General features: G+C 41.4%; 1 non-coding gene across 1 annotated transcript; it reads left to right on the top strand.

Annotated features, from left to right (window-relative positions):
- Window positions 1-13793: 13793 nt before the first annotated feature.
- LOC145395365 (5S ribosomal RNA) lies at window positions 13794-13912 on the top strand. Its single transcript, XR_013896605.1, has one exon. It is a non-coding gene; the product is annotated as a 5S ribosomal RNA (ribosomal RNA).
- Window positions 13913-15051: the final 1139 nt, after the last annotated feature.

The following is a 15051-nucleotide window of genomic DNA, read 5'->3' on the forward strand; positions in this document are numbered from 1 at the left end:
GAGAATGGGAGTATGGATGGGGGATACAAGCAGGAGTAGGTGACAAAGAGAGGGCAAAAGAAGGAGTATGTATTGTTGTGAGTAACAGATGCAAGGAGAATATAAGAGAGTATGGATCAGTTGGTTCAAGGATTGTGTTTGGTAAGACTGAAAGTTGGACTACAAATATGGGGGATAGTGTGCGTGTATGCGCCAATACAAGATCGTGCAAGCAAAGTGAGAAAAGAGCTCTGGACAAATGTGGAAGTGTGCATGGAAAAGTTTGAAAGGAATGAGAGTGTTATTGATTGGTGAAATGAATGGTAAAGTAGGGAATGTGAATGTGGATGGAGTAGTTGGTGAGTGGGGTGTGCCTGATGAGATAGATGAGAATGGCAGTGTTTTAGTGGACATTTGTGCCGGGAGGGGGTTGGTGACAGCCAATATCCTCTTCAGGCACAAAATGATCCACAGGTATACGTTACATGGCGTGTGATGAGAAGGGTGGATGGTGAACTGAATGAAAGGAAGGCAATGATTGATTATGTGTGTGTGGATGAAAGGGTGCGAAGATGTGAAATGGATTCAAGAGCATACAGAGGTTGGGGGAGTGGACTTTCTGACCACCACTTGGTGGTGGTCAGAATCAAGGCCCAAGTAAAATGGAGAAATAGAAGAAGGGAAGGACGGGAGGAATTAGTAGATATAAGGAGAGTGGTAAGGTTACAAGAGGATGAGAAAAAAGTAGAATATAAGAGAGAAGTGAAGGAACGATCCTGTAAATATGAATTGGAGCAGATGGGGGGTGTGAAAGGTGTGTGCAAGATATTCACAAAGGAAATATGTGCAGCATGCGAAGTGGTGTGTGGGGTGAAGAGAAGACAAAAGGGGGTGCAAGGAACAGCATGGTGGAATGAAGAGGTGAGACAGGCTGTGGCACAAAAAAAGGAAAGCATATAGTGAATGGATGAGAAATAGGGGCGTGGAAAAAGTTGAGAGACGGAAGAGAGAGTTATATGTAGAAAGGAAGAGACAGGTGAAAAGATTAGTAAGAGAGAGTAAGAAGAGAGTGGATGAGGAACTTGGAAGGAATTTGAGTGTAAAATGGAGGGAATGTAAGAAATTGTTCTGGAAAGAGGTGAGTCAGACAGGGTGGCAATGAAGTTAGTAGGGGACTGAAAGATAAAAATGGTAGATTACTAGTTGAGAAGGGAAAAAAAGTGAGCATATGGAGAGAACACTTTAAGGAATTGTTAAACATAGAGAATGAAAGTAATGTGAGTATAAGTGGCTGGGGAATGGCTGGGAGAAGGAGGGAGGTGAGAAGACAGGAAGGAATCAGTAGGATGGAAGTTGTGGAAGCACTGAAGAAAGTCAAATCGGGGAAAGCCCCAGGAATTGATGGAGTGTGTGGTGAAATGCTGAAGCATGGGGGAGAGATAGTAGTAGAATGGATGTGAAAGTTGTGCAGATTGGCCTGGGAGGAAGGTAGAGACCCGGAGGTTTGGAAGTCAGGTATAATTATTCCCTTGTACAAAGGGAAAGGGGAAAATGAAGTGTGTGGTAATCATAGGGGCATTTGTCTTCTTAGTGTAATAGGAAAAACATACGGTAGGATACTTATTGAGGGAAGTAGGGAAATAACAGAGGAATAAGGTTGGAGAAGAACAGGGAGGATTTGGAAAGGAAGAGGTTGTGTAGATCAGATATTCATTCTTAGATCTTTAGTGGAAAAGTTTCTAGAGAAGGAAAAGAAGTTGTATGCGGCCTTCATGGATTTGGAGGGAGCATATGACAGGGTGGATAGACAAGGATTGTGGAAAGTATTAAGAATATAATTATGGAGTAGATGGGAAGTTGTTGAATGCTGTGAAGAGTATGTATGATGGTGCTAAGGCTGCACAGAGTGTGGATAGTGAATTGAGTGACTAGAGTTTTTCTGTTTGAAGGTTGGGTTGAAACAGGGATGTGTCATGTCTCCATGGTTGTTCAATCTGTATATGGATGGGGTTATAAAAGAGATACAAAGCAGGGCAGTGGATGTTGGAGTGGCCCTAATGAGAGAGGGCAGTGTTTGGAAATTCCCTGTACTGTTGTTTGCAGGTGATACTGTGTTGTTGAGTGAAGGGGAGCTGCGAGGCTTGGTGGATGAGTTTGGGAGAGTATGTAAGAAACGGAATTTAAAGGTGAATGTAGGGAAGAGTAAAGTTATGGTCTTCGAGAGAGGTGAAGTCAGTGAATGTACAGTGACGATGGATCGTAAGGAAATGGAAAATGTGAGTACGTTTAAGTACTTGGGTAGTGTGATGAGTAAGGATAGAAGTTTGGAGGATGAAGTGCTTGAAAGGGTACAATAAGGAAGAAAGGTTGCTGGTTCCTTGAAGGCAGTGATAAAAAACAGAGAAGTGAGCATGGAATTGAAAAAGTTACAACATGACAGTATTGTGATACCAGCTCTGACGTAAGGAAGTAAAGCTTGGACGTTGTTGGAGGGACACAAGTCAAGAGTGATAGCTGTGGAAATGAGTTATTCAAGAGGAGTCTGTGGAGTCGCATCGAGAGACAGACTGATAAATGAGGATGTGATGGAGTGTTGTGGTGTGGATGTGGATGTGATGGGAAGCAGTAGGAGAAACAAACTGTGGTGGTTTGGCCATGTGGAGAGGATGGAGAATGAGAGACTGACGAGGAGAGTGTATGTGAGTGAGGTGGAGGGGAGAGAGAGAGGGGAAGGCCAAGGATGAGATGGAGGGATGGAGTGGAGAGGTATATGATAGAGGGTGTGTGTGAATTGGGAGCAGGGTAGTGAAATGGTGAGGGACAGGGTGACGTGGAGGCGATTTGTTTGTGACCACCCCGTATAAGGGATTAAGGCATCTCGCAATAGATTGATAGGCAGAAACGAGAGGCAATGCTGCACAACATCAACGTTAAATGACCAGCATTTGCCCAATATGTGGAAAACACCTACGAAGAACCAGCAGATCTCTACATTGTGGGTAAGACAGCTGCTCACGATGTCGGTGTAATCCAGTCCACAGAAGGGACTACCCAGGGGGACCCTGTTGCCATGGCTATGTACGCCCTGGCGATGCAAGTGCTGCAACAATAGATCTAATACAAGGCCACCAATGTAAAACAGGTAGCCTATGCAGATGATCTCACGGGTGCTGGCAAGGTGGAGGATGTGAGGAAATGGTGGGACCTTGTAACATCTCATGGCCATGAAATAGGTTACTACCCTAATGCAAGTAAGTCCATCTTGATCGTGAAACCAGCTTACTATCAAGATGTACAGGAAGCCTTTAGAGGCACAAACGTGATAGTGACCAAGAAAGGTCAGAGGCATCTAGGTGCTGTGACTGGAACTAAGGAATTCAAAGACAAATCTGTGAGTGATAAGGTAAAGACATGGTTAGAAGAAATTCATATATTATCCAGCCACGCATAAAAAGAACCCCATGAAGTATACTGCGCATTTACCTATGGCGTAAATCACAAGTGGACCTTCGTGATGAGACATCAAGTTGCTGCTACAACCACTGGAGGATGCTATCAGGCAATCATTCCTCCCATCTCTAACCAATGGCCACATCCCCACACCAGAAGAGAGGGACCTTCTAGCACTACCACCCAGGATGGGAGGCTTGGCATTATAAATCCAGCAGCCATGGCAAGCTACAAACAAAAAAGTTCACTCAGGATCACTGAATCCTTGTCACAGAAGATTTGCGCCCAGGTTGAGACGAGTGAAATCGACCACCAAAGGCAGAATGACATAAAGACACAGATAAGCAAGGAGCATGAAGCAAGACAAAAGGACCAGTTGCAGCATATAATCGAACATCTAACACCAGACCAGTGCAGAAGGGTTGAAATCGCACAGGAGGCTGGGGCATCGAACAGGCTCACAACCTTGCCTCTCAAGGTAAAAGGCTTCCACTTCAACAAACAAGAATTTATTGATGCCATAGCCTTGAAATATGATTGGCCAATAGAGAACCTAACTCAACACCGTGCCCGCGGCACTGCCTTTGATGCAAACCATGCAATGGTATGCAAGAAGGGAGGCTTTGTTTGCATTTGACACGATGAAGTATGCGACCTCACTGCCAAAATGCTGCAGGAAATATGCCATGATGTCACGATAAGCCAGCTCTGCTATCCCTGGATGGCGAGCACTTCACCCACAGAACAGTAAACACATCAAATGATGCAAGAGTGGTTGTCAGTGCTAGAGGTTTCTAGACACGTGGGTAGAGGGCGTTCTTTAACATCAGGATATTCGATCCCATGGCAGCATGTCATCACGAACTGTTTCTCGAAGCTGCACACAAATGGAATGAACAAGAAAAAAACAGAAACTATCAAGAACGGATCCAACGTGTGGACCACGGTCGATTCACTCCTCTTGTGTTCACAACATCAGGTGGGATGGGTCCAGAGGCGGTGAGATTCTACTCGAGACTGGTAGAGGTTCTTTCTGAGAGGAAACGTCAACTGCAGAGTTCTGTTATGGCCTGGATGAGATGTCGACTGTTATTCTCCCTTGTGAGGTCTGCTCTGCTATGTCTCAGGGGCACAAGATCATCAGACCTTAGGCCTGTCTCTCTGAAGAGTATGGATTACGAAGCTACAGTGGTCGAGAGTTGAATAGACCAGCGACTCCAATAGTTTAATGTCTTTATTTACACTGTAATTTCAATAAATATAAAATAAATAATAATAGTAATAGTAGATGGTTGGTAACCACAGCCGTTGGCGTGCTTGGGGCCAACAGATTGTAATATGAGGGTTAGTGTTAACCTTCACATTACTGTACAACTCCAAATGGTGAACTGTATTAGGAAGGTTGGTTTTGATCTTCACAATATAATTCCCCAATGGATGGAGGAGATTTTGATTTAAAAAAAAAAGTAGTAGTAGTAGTAGTAGTAGTAGTAGTAGTAGCAGTAGTAGTAGTATAAGATGATTTTAATGATGATGATATATTAATTGGCTGACTACCAGGCATCAAATCAATGGTGTGTTTTGTAAGATTAATTTTCCATATAGGATTGCCAGCAGCCCCGGTTCCACCAGCTTGGACCCCATCATCCCAGGTCACAGCAGCCACGGGTCCAAGTAGCCCAGGCCCCAGCAGCCCAGAATGAACATATTCCTGGAACCAACATATCAACTAACACATTTAAGGAGGGATTGAATTTTGCTGGTTCTATTTTCTCCTGGGACCAAATTTTCCTAAGACAAGTTTCATGAGACTGAATTGTTCTAGAATGAAATTTTCTGTCATTCGAAGGTTTGCGGATTATGTATGCGTTATCAGACCTACCGTGAAACCTCTGCTGAAAAAAATTTTGCACGTTACTTAGCAATTTATTCTGACCTGCCCATCTCATAACCCACTATGCAAAGTATGTCAGTATTAAAACTATCCTATGACCAAAGATAAGTTAAAGATGATATATCAAAATCGCTTAGGAAAAGGAACTTTGAAGGCCCCCATGACACATCCAATATGACATTTTACTCTCACAACCCAGGCGACCAAACAACACCAGTGAGACATGTTTCTTGTTCACACTGCTGCTCTGAACTAATTCGCGGTTAACTTGGTTTGTATTGGATGTGATTGCAAGCTCACAAAGGTAAGGCAAAAAAAAGTCATATCAAAGGCAATTAAAGAGTAGAAAGGGACGTGGTTAGGGTCAGATCGGATTGCACGTCCGTATGTAATAAAATCACTAATGTGATAACATTGAGAGAAAGTAGTGGTCTGGGAATAAATGCGGGTGTCATATGAAACAAAAATAAAGTAAGAAATGAACAATCTGAAAACAAATAGTTTAGAAACGAGGAAATTTATATACTTCTGCCTGTGCCTTTAAGTTACTTACCATCATTATTATCATGACCTTTTCGAGGTACAGATGAGGTGAACCACAATCCAGAACCAAGGTAGAAAGAGGAAAAGTAGAGAACTACCTGCACCAGTGTCCCGGGAAATGCCGCACACAATCATACACCATAGTAGCCAGCAAAATCAAAGCACCGCCTTACAGATCTAGACATTTGCATATACTTTTGTGTTTTCCTCCAGTGATGAGTTTCAGAAATCCCTGTCAGACAGAGTCTGTTCCACTGCCTATAACATCCAGTCTTTTACTCGCATTGTGTAAAGACATCTCTAAATGAACGAAACTTAAATGTGACATATATATCATCATTCCTCTTTGCAAGACACTGCCTGAAACAGTCCCCACCCTAAAAAAATAAAAAAAAAGAGTAAATTAAAATGGAAAGAACGAAACTGTTGTGAAAGTTTGAAAATAGAGGAACAGTGATCATACATGTACGGGGCAGCAGTGTAAATACAGGGTTTACACAGCCACGTCTCAATACATTTTCCTGATCCATATTGGTATTCTGTGGTGGGCGACAGAGGAAAGATGTTTGTCGCTGAAAAAGCAGACTCGGGCTGTTGGTGAAGGAGAGGCCCCCGGGGGGAGGTGAGTGTCCGGCTGCTGTTGAGGCAACAACGCGTTTCGTTCAAAGGTATCAACTTGCTTTAAGAGATGGAAAAATGCATCGGTTTCACTTATAGATAATGAAAAGAGGGAATGCTGCTTTTCTCTCTGACTATCACTCTTTTGTGTGCTCTAATTTACTTTCTTTGGTTGAGAGAAATCCTAACATTGGGACTCCGAAACTATAGAGATTAAAAGATGAAAATTTTCAGTGTCTTCACGGATTTTTCTTTCCTTTCGGAGATCTGTAATATATTATTCAGAATAACAAAACACGATGTATAGTACTACAGTCTACAGGAGTCTTACTACCCAAAGCATTAAAAACTATCCCACTTAAATTTTCTTTATGACTTTGCATTTATTCAGACTAACAAAAGTTGATAATTATTGTTCAGCTGATAGAAATCACACCACTCTATAATGATGAACAAGTATCAGTTAATTCTTGTGCAGTTTCAGGTACAGTTTATTGTAATATTCAGGCTAAAATTTGATAGTTTTTGAAACTGGGATCACAACAGATTATAAATTACCTTGATTATAAATTCCGCCTCTATGGGCACATTCTGACTGGTGATTCTGTCTTACACTGGTTGACACGGTTCTGATGAAAGAAATCCATTGGCTCGAAGTGGTTTTACTCTCGCGATGACAAAAAACCTTGCCACACCGAAACGATTTTGTTCATCCACGAGTGGCTGTCCCTCATGGGTTAACAAATAACTCATACCTCTTTAATGCATATCAGATTTTTCATATGTGCACAACACTATCATTAACTTAAATATAAGTTCCGCAAACCATTATAGATCATCCCCGACTTTTGCCAGCGAACTCACATGACTCTCTTTTCCAGCCGTCACTTAATAACCCTGTGTTAATCCCAGAGTGTTTACTCACAAACCGGGTCGCCAAGCCATTTCGAATAGGTTGCCTAGGGTCACATATGACCACAATTTTCCTTTGCAGTCTAACAAGGCTACACTGAAGGATCAGTAATGACCACTGAATACAATTATTCATTTACGATTTTCCTGTGTTTCTTCTTGCCTTTACTTTGCATTTAAAGTGTATTTCATATCTTCCTATGGGAACTAAATTTGGTTTACAGCTGTAATTGGCTATGGCTCAAACTTTTGCATCCCAGTGAAGAGTTATGTCAGCCAAGGTCTGAACTATCAAGGAATCGAACATTTGAGTGCCTGGGATAAGGCAGTGTGTGTGTGTGTGTGTGTGTGTGTGTGTGTGTGTGTGTGTGTGTGTGTGTGTGTGTGTGTGTAAATATTTCATACATTTTGTTGGTGAGAGCCCTAAACTAGAACATACACATTCTGCAGTTTGTCATGTAGGAAAAACCTATCCTTGAACATATGAGATGCTCGTCATAATTTTGTTCAGGGTTTTATTAGTTACAGTTATCATTGGTCCTCTCGATAATTCATGGAGATAATGAAAGCCATATCATCAATAAATAAGTATATAATAAGTAAACAATAAAAAAAAAGGAAAATGCCAAGAATACCTGCCTCAGTAAAGAATGTGTGTGTGTGTGTGTGTGTGTGTGTGTGTGTCTGTCTGTCTGTCTGTCTCTCTCTCTCTCTCTCTCTCTCTTTGTGTGTGTGTGGGGGGGGGGGAATCGGAAAGTGAGAATACTGTATATTAAAAATATGAAACCAAGCGATGACCACTAGGCCAGGCGTTCTAGGATTATATATATATATATATATATATATATATATATATATATATATATATATATATATATATATATATATATATATATATATATATATATATATATATATATCCTGTTTGTTGCCCTTGGAAAAGTTGAGAAAACTGTTTTGTTTCCACTCTCAGGTGAATAAAACAGTCTGGTGTTATCTAGCATGGAATACTATAGAAGCAAAGACCATTAGCGAATTGATGGTCTAATACCAGTATTGTCACTCTTATATTCTTATACTTCACTCAGCTGAATAAAACCGTCTGACGTTAGCCAGAATACAATGCCACAACTATCACCCCGTTCCCATGATTCACTCTCAAGCAAATTACATTGTTGTTAGTTGGAACATAATATCAGAGTGCCGAAGATCCAAGTGAGTAGTACGAGAGCCATTGAAGTATTTTTTCATTCATCATTCATTGCCAGACGCCATGTATCCCAAACGGGGTGGCCAAGGGCTTAGAGTTAATTGTTTTACAGGGAGGGGCACTAATCCTCCACCAACCCCACTTGACACGTAGGGATGCCAACAGCATCTGGTTTTCCCAGGCGGTCACCCATCCAAGTACTAACCAGACCCAACGTCGCTTACCTAATGTATAGGAGATTTCATGCAACTTTGGAAATACCTCACGAGGTGAAAGAGAAAATTAAGACAGTCTCTGATCTAAATCCGAAAAGTCTACCCAGCGCCTAATACAGTTGACTGAAACATGTGGCTCCTGACTCACAATTCAGCACAATGTTGTGGGATAAGTGAAAAGAATTGTTATTGGATGATTCCACCATGCTGAGTGAATGGTGGGAAACTGTTCAGGAAAGGGTATGAATGAGGTGACTGCAAGGAGGAGAGGCCGAAAACTGAACGTAAACAAGGTAAGGACAACTATGAGAGAGTGACGACCGTAGAATCAAAGCTGAGCGTGATTGTTTAGGAAAACCCCTGCTCTTGGGCAGTTATTAATTGCTTAGTTGAACCCCTAATGAAGGTGTATTTGACTTCTGTACCTCGCTGCTGAATGCGCTTTGTAACAAAGTATGCAGCCTATTTGTATTTAATGTTTACAACACTTTCATGAATGGTCAACAGAATTTGGTAATTTCCATAAACCTCCCCTAGTATGGTTTTCTGAGACTGACGGGGATATTTATGTGGATGGAGTGTGACAGTAAGGCGGGGAGGGGGGGAGGAGGTAGCGGGAACAGCTGATACTGAGTAGGGGCAGAAACGCCGGGAAGTCCTCTTGTTGAGATACCCCTCACAGGACGTAACAGACGGACCGACAGTTTCATAGATACACAGATAGATTGGTGGACAGGCTACATAGACAGATACATAGATACCTTGCATGCATACATAAATACATAGACATTGACAGACGGACAGACAGTTAGACGGACACACAGATATCTAGTTAGCATCACATAGGTAGCTAGTTAGACAGACGGCAATATAGACAGACTGATGGACAAACCAACAGATTAACTGGTAAACAAACATGGAGATAGATAAATAGACAAATAGATAGATATACAGACAGACAGGTATAGACAGATCAAGAATGATAGATGTAGTTATATACAGACAAATCGACAGATAGATAGTAAAGGAACAGTTATTGACGAATACTGTAGGGGTGGGGGTCGGGATTCCCTCAGGCTGAGTGATGACCGCTGTCCCTCTCCGTATGTTGTAGTGCTATTCAGAGTTATGACATGACCCGTCACAAAAACGCAGATATCAAAGCCAGTCCTTGAATTATTGCTGCCACTTCCACAAGTCCGCAGTACTGGCCAACATTATTAGTGTAATAAAGTACTGTATGTCCTTTATCAATGTCTTTTGTTTGTTCCAGGTGGTTTTGTTAGACGTGTGAAGAAAATTATAGTTTTATGCCATGCTCTCACCTTTTGGAAGAGCTAAGAGGTTGTCCCTATTTAGAAGACTTGTTGGAGTGTGCAGTTCTTGTTACCGGATTCCATGCCTAACGTCAACCAGTGGCCTTAAGGTGGGATCGAACATTTGCTCTTTCGGGCGACTGCATGCGCTCTAACGCACTAGACCACACTGACTACCTAATGAGGAAGAATTTGTACTAGCAGACTAAACTAAGCTGTCTCTCTCAACGCCATAAGGAGAGGGTAGTGGTGCAGTGGACTGATTGGTGGGGTGGGGGACTGTGCGGTCGCAGGTTCGATCCCAGCTACAGCTGGGGAACAGTGCTTGGATTTACATTTGATATCACCGTGTTGAATGTTCTTCCTAATTGCCCCACCAGTACGTCATAAAAACACCTTCGCCAATACCATAACACAAGGTCTAATTGATATTCCTTGAGTATCATAATAGAGATGTTAAATACTAGTCCCCAGGTGAAAGGTGTAATATTAGGGTTGCAGAGATGAACCCCATGTTGCTCTGTCGTAAATGTAGTACTTGACGTCGAGACTTTGTATTCATCGTCTAAGGTCAGATGCAATAAAGGCAAGATGACGTCTGTTATATTAATATGCATCCGCTAGACCATTTCATTCAGCTTCGGTAAGAAGCCTCGCAGTCCAATGATGCTTCCACCAGACGATTTTATTTAACTTAGGTAAGACAATTCGTACAAAGTGATTAAGAATGTACAGTGGTGAAGAAAAGATGCTTGTGAGAAATCAAAACAGAAGACTGAAGTATTGTTTTATAACAGTAACCGAATCATATTAGCAAACTGAAATGCTTTCCATGCAATTCATATCACAGTTTGCTGCAGTGATGCAGTTTTGTTATAATTCTTACAACGTTCAGAGGCAGTTGCTCTGCCCGCATACGAGAGACTTTTCGAACTGGCGGAGTTGCGTACAGCATTCTTACGGTCAGTGATATACGACATGCTCATGAAGCAGGTCTTTGAAGGCGAGGTGCAATCATCGGGCATTTTGCATTAGCCCTCGTCTGTATGTCACATCCTACTGAGTGATTTTTTTTGTTTTGTTTTTAGTGTAGGAAGGTACGATAAGGGAAAGGGTGAATAATAATGAGACATTATGTGAGTTTATGCTAGGCAAAGGAACCAATGAAGCAATATTTATTGTCCTACATGTTCTGGAAAAAATACTTGTACGAACGAAGAGGGAACTGTACCTTGTTTTTTTTGATCTGGAGGAAGCTTTTCACAGAGCTCCTAGAGAAGTGGTAAAGTGGACAATGAGAAAGCGTGGGATTAAGTAATGGTTGGTTAGAGTGGTTATGGCGATGTAAGAGGGTCCTCGCACTCAGGTGAGAGTGAATGGAGGTTTGAGTGAGGAGTTCTCTATGAATGTTGGCGTGCATCAGAGATCAGGTTTAGCCCCTTATTGTATATCATGGTGCTTGAAGCTCTCTCACGTGACATCAGAAGTGGACTCCCATGGGAGTTGGTGAATGCTGATGACTTGATGCTGACTGTGGATAATCAGAGGGTGGCAGAGGAATGGGGTACCAGGGTTTGAGAGTAAACACGGATTAAAAATAAAAGCGATGATAATTATCTAGGGCTGGTGGAGGTACTGTCAAAGCAAAGGGAGTGTGATCATGTGTAGTTTACCACAAAGGAATGAAATGTAATCCCATCTTGTTCAATGTTTATGATTAGTGGGTGCATAAGAGAGGAAGTGGTATTTGAAACAGGCTGCGAAATAATTTCGTGTGTGCGACGTGCAGGGAGGAGCATACAGAGACATAGAGCTGGAAAGAATTGAACTTGCTGGAGAGGATTTTTACTATTTGAGGGACATGATGTGAGCTGGAAATGGGGCTGGAGCTAGCTCTGCGGCTAGGGAAAATAGTGGTTGGAAATGTTCATGGAGCTGCTGCCTCCCCTGTTACTGACAGGGCTTTCCCTCAGAGCTATGGGATCCTTGTTTGTAACATGTGATAGGAATGTACTGTTGTACGCTATTAAGACCTGGTCAGTAAAGAGAGAGAATACAGTTAGGCTCAAACGTACAGATATGATATAAATCAGATGTTTGTGTAGTGCGACTTTGAATGACAGGACTAAAAGGTTAGGACTGTGAATGAAGACCTGATAGGAATGATAGGACTCGAATGTATTAATACTGTGATGAGAAGGGGTAGGTTGAGAAGATCTGGGCATGTGGAGAGGAAGTAGGATGACAACTGGGCACAGAGGGTGAGGTGTGAACGTTGAGGGGAGGGTTGCGAGAGGCAGGCTTAAAAAGACCTGGGACAAGACAATTATGACCTCAGGGATAAGGGAATGAAACAAGGGGCTGCTAGAGATCGAGCACCGAGGACAGTCACCACTAGTTAACCAAGGCCTATACATGCAAGCATGTTGCAGCTTTTATAACAAGCAAACGAAATAAATAGGTTTACGATGTTGAGAGAGAGACAGAGAAATAGAGAGAGAGAGAGAGAGAGAGAGAGAGAGAGAGAGAGAGAGAGAGAAACTGATGTAAGGTATGAGCAAAGGTGCGGAGCAAAAGAAAACACTGGAAAAAGGAAAGTAATCAAGAGAGGAGAGACTAAACATACTGGAGGAAAGAGAGAAATGAGGAGGAAGAGGAAGGACAGAAACAAGAAACGCTATTAACAGGTCGGAAAAGCCTTCACAATAACTCCACATCCGATCTCAGTGGCCCCAAAGCCAGTCATACTTAACTCTAATACTGGCAGGGACGGGATGGAAATATCCCAAAACTGATATATCGTGAAGATTGAATGGTCAAATTCCGAGTAATATTTTTTAAAGGAAAACATTGAAATATGTGCTTGGCAAAAGAAGGATATGTATACAAGAAAGAACAAATATGAATAGCAAACTTATGGTTAAATGCGAATTGTCAAAATCCGAGTGTTTTCTGGAAGAGCAAGGAGCAAAATATGGATAGATTTGATTAACATTACCCAGACAAAAATGTATACAAATCCCACGAACATTACTTTAAGTAGTGTTTAGAAAAGAACAGAGATGAATAAGGACGTCAAGAAATGCGAATGACAGAAGTCAAAAGGAACCTGATAATTAAGCAAATAGAGAAAAGAGGACGGCCAAATCCAGTAAAAGAAGGCACAGGTAAGATAAAGAGCAAATGAGTCTAAACCAAAGAGCATCCCAATACAAAAGGGGAAGTGATGAGGACAAATCAGAATTACATAATAAAGAGATGAAAAAGAACAAATGGATAAGGTAGGCAAATATGAAGAAGAAAAAAAATGAACATTACTATGGTTTTAAAGTATGAAATATATCTATATTTATAATTCAGATAAAAAAGTAAAGAACAAATTAACAATCAAGTTAACGCACTTACACAGTGCAAACCTCCACCAACACCTATTACCTGACAAGCCAGATCACCACCAATATTTAATCTATCTATCTATCTATTGCCAGACGCCTCAACCCCGTACGGGGTGGCCACAAACAAATTGCCTCGACATCGCCCTGTCCCCAGCCATTTCACTGCCCCGCTCCCAACTCACACCTCCGTCTCTCATATACCATCTCATATACCCCTCTCTCTCATATATATATATATATATATATATATATATATATATGGCCAACGGCCATACCACGTTGAGTACACCGCTTCCCGTTCGATCAGCGAAGTTAAGCAACGTTGGGTCTGGTTAGTACTTGGATGGGTGACCGCCTGGGAACGCCAGATGCTGTTGGCATCCCTACGTCAAGTGGGGTTGGTGGAGGATTAGTGCCCCTCCCTGTAAAACAATTAACTCTAAGCCCTTGGCCACCCCGTCTGGGATACATGGCGTCTGGCAATGAATGAATGTATATATATATATATCTATTGCCAGACGCCATAATCCCGTAAGGGGTGGCCGTTTGACTTTGAGTTACTTGTTTTACGGAGAGGGGCACTATATATATATATATATATATATATTTGTGTGTGTGTGTGTGTGTGTGTATTAGGGCAAACAAGCACACAGACAAACAGACAAAGGTGAAACCATAACCTCCTCCGACTTTGTTGACGGAGGTAAATATACAGTAGTGCTTAATACAGGATGAAAAAACAACATACAGACAGGTTAAGCGCACCCAGGGAGCGCATTCCTTCTCGAACACCTCTTCCCGGCAGCTCAATTCATCACTTATATTCATTACACTCTTCCTTAGCGAATGACCCACATGAAATTTCATTGAAATCCATCAATAACTTTTTGGTATGCCTTGTGGACGAACAAAAAGCACAAAACAAGTTAAAAGAACAAAAGAAACTGGGGCGAAGACACAACCTCCTGAACATCATTGGTGGAGATAAGAAATTAATGGAAGGGAAGCAGGAGCAAATGAAGAACAGGTGTGATGAATACAACGTCAAAAAGATGGATGGGAAATGTAAAAGTAATATGTGAGAGAAGAGGTATATATATATATATATATATATATATATATATATATATATATATATATATATATATATATTGTTACGGAACAGAGAAAGATAATGTACACTTTAAGTGAGAATACGAAGAGTCACTACTGTCCCGTAAAGTTCCAGGTTCAAAACAAAAGAGTTAGGTAAAATTACAAGTTAAAGTTTAATGCTTAAATTAACAACAAAACATTCAGGACTCATAAGGATAATGTAATGGCAAAAACAGGTTAAATATATGGTTAACTGCAATAGCCTCTATTAACACGAAATTAGCAAGAATAAATTTATCTAAGTCAGCCCTGATAAAATGAGATACCAGATAATACTCAGTGAATGCCAGATAAATAATTACAGATACAAACTATTATCAAAAAATGACTGACACAAAGAACCCTACATGAATTACAAAAACCT

Source organism: Coenobita brevimanus, chromosome 30 (genome assembly GCF_032717465.1).
Source record: "Coenobita brevimanus isolate Jiangsu-jjx chromosome 30, ASM3271746v2, whole genome shotgun sequence".
In the NCBI taxonomy this organism is placed as follows: Eukaryota; Metazoa; Arthropoda; class Malacostraca; order Decapoda; family Coenobitidae; genus Coenobita; species Coenobita brevimanus.